The 5,288-nt window shown below is 48.5% G+C and overlaps 1 long non-coding RNA gene across 1 annotated transcript; it reads right to left on the bottom strand.

Moving 5' to 3' along the window:
* Window positions 1-3,606: 3,606 nt before the first annotated feature.
* Window positions 3,607-4,874, bottom strand: LOC134159908 (uncharacterized). The gene is made up of 2 exons (XR_009963357.1): window positions 4,643-4,874; window positions 3,607-3,833 (listed from the first exon to the last, which is right to left on the bottom strand). It is a non-coding gene; the product is annotated as an uncharacterized LOC134159908 (long non-coding RNA).
* Between the last annotated feature and the right edge of the window lie 414 nt (window positions 4,875-5,288).

Here is a 5,288-nt window from a genome sequence, read left to right as displayed (position 1 = left end):
CACATAGAGACAAGATGAGGTAAACAGCAGGAAGCAGCACAGCAGAGAATGGACACAGACGAGCTTTATCTCTTCTCTGTAATTATTTATTAGCCATAGAGATAGCCATAGCTATCAACCCTATTGAAAGAGCAGGGGATCAGTTTACTCCAACTGTCCCATGGGAGTAGGGAAAGGTACAACTGGAACATCCCCAACAACGACCAGGTATAGAATCATAGAATCATGGAATAGTTAGGGTTGGAAAGGACCTTAAGGCCACCCAATTCCAACCCCCCTGCCATGGGCAGGGACACCTCACACTAAACCAGGTCACCCAAGGCTCTGTCCAACCTGGCCTTGAAAACTGCCAGGGATGGAGCATTCACAACCTCCCTGGGCAACCCATTCCAGTGCCTCACCACCCTCACAGTGAAGAACTTCTGCCTTATATCCAATCTAAACTTCCCCTGTTTAAGTTTTAACCCATTACCCCTTGTCCTATCACTACAGTCCCTAATGAAGAGTCCCTCCCCAGCATCCTTATAAGCCCCCTTCAGATGCTGGAAGGCTGCCATGAGGTCTAATAGGTAGGATGAACATTAGGGGATGTTTCTACAGTAAGAATAGTTTGCTCTGAATGAGCCTAAGTGAGAAGAGAGGGAAGTCTGTGGATACCAGGGACAGCAGAGCAGGCTGTCGATGATATCCTGAAGCCGCTTCCACCCATTCATTCCTGTATCCTCCTCATGTTCCAGACCAAGTACCTTGCAAGGCTACAAGGGCCCCCCAACAAACCTGCCTTCCCTACTAAATGGTATTTTAACCTCGCTCAGACTTCAGTCCTGCTGTGTGAATGCGTTGCACTGATGTATTAAGGGAGGATACAGCTCGAGGTGGCTCATAAGGCAGTGGGAAGTTTTTCAAGACGATCTTTGCTGCCCTCTTTGCTGCAAGCAGATGGGTTTACATGATTACACTGTCAAAGCATCGTGGCCTCCATCCTGCAGACCAGGAAGGGTCATTTTGCCTGTCAAACCATGCTGACACCAAAACACAGCCCAGGGGCATGTGTAGGGTGCAGGAAAGGACGATCCACAGACTGGCTCCTTGGGGAGCATCCTTATAAACACCAGGGACACCCACTCTGATAGCTCCATTTTCCAATGTTTTTCCAAGAAAAGAGATGACCCCAGTGGGGAGTTGTTTCTAAGGACAACCTGTGTCCCTCCTCTAGCACAGTGCTTACAGGGACCAAACAGGAGCCTTAGAGCGTTTCTCAGCCTTAGAGCCCAGCAATTTGTTACCACTCAAGAGTTTAGATTTAGTCCCTGTGCTCACCCCATGCTGATGCATTTGGATGTCGGAAACACATTAAAAATGCAAATAGAGGCAGATCCTAGAGAAGCTGAATGTCATCCCTCTATGTCTTTATTTAAAATCAAATCCAGCTTCATTTTAATGTCCTCCTTGGGCTGGGGCTTAGCGATGATTTTCACTTGTATAAATACACTCGCAATGTGTGTATGCATATTTATGCTGTTCCAACAGGAAACAGAAAGTCATCAATAAACCATATTATTTCTACAACTACAGCAGTAACAGGAGCAGCAGCAGCAGGCCCCAAAAAAGACCATCTCTCTTGGGCTATGGCAGAGCACAGGTGCTGCATTTAGCCCTGTACGATATTAGCTCTGGGAGACAGAGCATCCAGCCTGAAATACCGGCCTGAAGAACAGGAACTGTAGCATCCTCGTAACCGATGGCATCCTTGTGCCATCATTCTCACAAAGCACGACGCAGATGCTCCAGCCAGCCCCTAGGTCTGAGCTGCGTGTTTCAATCAGCCTGGCAAGCCCTGCCTGGGGAGCTGCAGAGAAGAGCAAACAGCACTGGAGAGGATAACCCCTGCTCTCTCCAGCTGAGCTGTGTGACAGCAGTGGATTAACAAGCTTCCCCTCCTGCTTCGGTGGGTGGAGAATTGCAAGTACCCACACAGCTGATGCTCAGGCTGTTTCCTATCCAGGAAGGGGCACTGAGGTCCTTCCAATGTTGACATGGTGCAATACTTGCTCTTGGGTCTGATCTCTGGCAGGTGGCAAAGAGCACTGGCTGCTGGCTCCCTGCTACAGAAATAGCTGATGTGCACATGCTTGCTGTGCATTCAACCCCAAATTTCCAGGGAGGAGAGGAACAGGCTGGGTCACGCTGTCAGAGCAAGGATCAGCTTCTACATGGATCGGGATCTTCTGCAATCTCCTCCTCATCATCTATACATTAAATGTTTCCCTACACTACATCGGTCAGTGCTGGCATGCAGAGCTGGGAACCAGATGGGCTCCTTGCCCTTAAGGTAGGTTTGGAGGTTGCTCCCCAGCATGGCTGAGAAAGAGGATTTGGGTGTCAAGAGCTCCTGAGACCCCAAGTCCCTCGCTGTCCTGCAGATCACCTGGGTGATTTATTTGTCCAAATCACCTTTGGACATGTTGTATAGATGGAGCTGGGTTCCTTTGCCCAGGCTGATTGTGGCTGGTGTGAAGCATTCTGGATGCCTCATTGCCCCATCTCATGAGGGCAATGCTACAGTTTTTCCTTCACTCTTCCCTCCCATCCATCATTAGATTTAATGTGATACTGCATGGTAGAGAAATGCCCTTTTTGCTGTATGGAATGACAGAGTGCTTTGGGTTGGGGGGTCCTTAAAGCTCATCCAGTTCCAACCCTGTGCTACGGGCAGGGACCCCTTCCACTAGAGCAGCTTGCTCCAAGCCCCTGTGTCCAACCTGGCCTTGAACACTGCCAGGTATGGGGCAGCCACCACCTCTCTGGATAACCTGTGCCAGAGCCTCACCATCCTCATCATAAGAAATACATTTCCTCTATCTAGTCTGAATCTACCCTCTTTTATTTTAAACCCATTACCCCTTGCCATACCACCACAGCCCCATGGCATCTAGGAAAGAGGGACAGAGCCCAGCTCAGACTGAGGTCTTGGGAACAAAGACATTTTCTCCTGTCAATCTCTGCAGCCCCAGCAGGCCCTGATCTTCATTAGGACTCCAGCTTCTGGCATAATCGAGTTACAGCTTAATGTACTGAATGCAGGATACTGGACTCCAGTTCAAGTGGAATACATCGTAATGCATTAAGTATTTCTCTTCAGATAAATAACTGAAGAAGATGTGTTTCCATTATCTGTGCATGCCCTCATAGCAGAATGGCAGAAGGCCTAGCAGAGGATTACATTCTTTTTTAATCCAATAAACAAATGTATAATGATATCTTCTGGGAACCACCCTGCAGAAAAGAGCTCCGAAAGTCCAGTGCTGGTAAAAAAAAACACCCAGAAAAAGACTCTTTTTTGTCCACGCTTCAAGGCAAGAAGAGAGCTTTATCCTCACTCTCCTCTGGGTTAAGCCCAGCAGCCCCACTGATACAGGAGACTCCATCTGGGTCCAAATGCCTTTGCTCCAAGGACAGAGCAGAAGGTCCCTGTTTGAGTTTGGTCTCCCACCAGCTCTGGGTCCATGGTTAGGATCATGAAGAGGCACCAGGGGTTGATTCCTTCTCCAGGAGAATTTAATTAAGCCTGCTGCTGAAATAACACAACTCTAAACACTCTAAATATAGGTTGCGCTCTATGGAGGGAGAAGAGGCAGAGCTATCCTTTATTGAGATACAAAGCAGGGATTTCAGCTGCAGAGCCTCTTGAAGCAGCAATACATCCAGCTGCCAAAGGCATCTCTCAAACCAACTGCTTCTTGGTGGGAGAGAATAACAGTCACCTCTATCGTCTTCCTTGTGTCGTTATATTCATGAGCATCTGTCCCCTGTCTCTGCAGGGAAAGGCCTGGCTGGCCTCTGGAAGGAAGGGAAAACCCTCTTAGCGATGCTCGCATGGGAAATTGTGTGATATTTCAATTCGAACCCCATGTTCTTGGGGGGTCCTGGAGAGCAGGAGTGCTCTTGGTCTGCCCTTTCCGTTTCATACAGGAGCTGCTGGTGAAATGGCTTTGAGGTGACCGCTGAGATCCTGCCTACAAGGGAGGCTTGTGACCCCCACAGTGCTGCCTGCAAAGCGCCTCCAGCTGAATGACAAAGGGAAGGGAATCGCCATCCTTGGGGGGGGAGTTCCCACATGCTTTCAAAGATAAGAGCTGCCGAAGATAAGAGCAGTGGCTTTGCCACCACTTTGAAACCCCTGCTCTCTCATCCCAGCGCAGCAGGGGCAGAGGGGTGACAGTACCCTGCGGAGCAATGGACTCAGCTGGGTTTTTCTATGGCAAACCTGCTTTTTTTCCTCCAAATTTGTCACCATAATGAAGTGACTCAACTCAACAGAAAACTAATTCATAGACATTCACCAGCATTAGTGAGAATTCTTAGCTGGGCACAGAGCATTCTCTCCTTGGGATGATGACTGGCCATCAAGCCCATCTCTATCAAACCAGGGTCCATATGTTTGATACACTCAGCAAAAATGTAAGCTATTTGGAGAAGTGCTCCAGGAATTTACAGCTCAGATTTATGGCTGTAATCAGGTTCCTGGTACCCAGCTGAGGGGAGCTGGGTCTCGAAGCTCTTCACTTGATTCACAAGCCCTATGACCAGAGCCATCACCCGCAGGTGACAACCAAGAACTGAACCAAGCCAAAGCACTTACCTGAGGTTATCAGGAGAGTCCATGGCAGAACAGGAGCTTTTAACCATGTTAACCTATTGCAGAGATTTGTGTTTTTATGCAGCCAGCTTGCCTCTGAACACAGCTGCAGCCGTTGCTGATAGCTCATTTAGGAGCAGTAATTTTCCCAGTGAACAACAGACAGATGTATTTTCCTTGCTGTTACGGTCACACTTGTAGGTGACGGTAATAAAACAGCTGTAGTTGTGTCTCAGCTGGCTGAGAATTAGGAGAAAGTACCTGAAATGAAGCATTTCTGCCTCCTGTGCAAGCCTGCTAGAAAGATGCTCCAGGTAAGACACCAGCTCATTCCCAGAGCCTTTGCTGACAGACAGGCTGGCCCTTTCCAAAGCACCCCATGAACAAGAGAAACTCACTGCAGTGCTGAACTGGGAGCCAAGGCAGAGGACTGGGAGTCAGTACGTGTACAGTATCTTCAGACCATTGTGCTGAAGCTAGAAAAACCAGTAGCATCATCAGCTTTAGAATCCTCTGACAGGGATGATGGCAGCAAGGATGAAACCTGGAGCTGTGTGATCTGGGTTGTGCTGGGATTAGTAAACTGGAACAGCAATAACCCATGGTATCAGAAAAGAAACTCCTTAACACACTGCTGAGATATTGAGAG

The sequence above is a fragment of the Pezoporus occidentalis genome, unplaced genomic scaffold, assembly GCF_034315485.1.
Source record: "Pezoporus occidentalis ecotype Australia unplaced genomic scaffold, CSIRO_AGI_Poc_V1 ctg153, whole genome shotgun sequence".
Taxonomy (NCBI): domain Eukaryota; kingdom Metazoa; phylum Chordata; class Aves; order Psittaciformes; family Psittacidae; genus Pezoporus; species Pezoporus occidentalis.
This window is presented reverse-complemented; position numbering and strand designations above follow the sequence as displayed.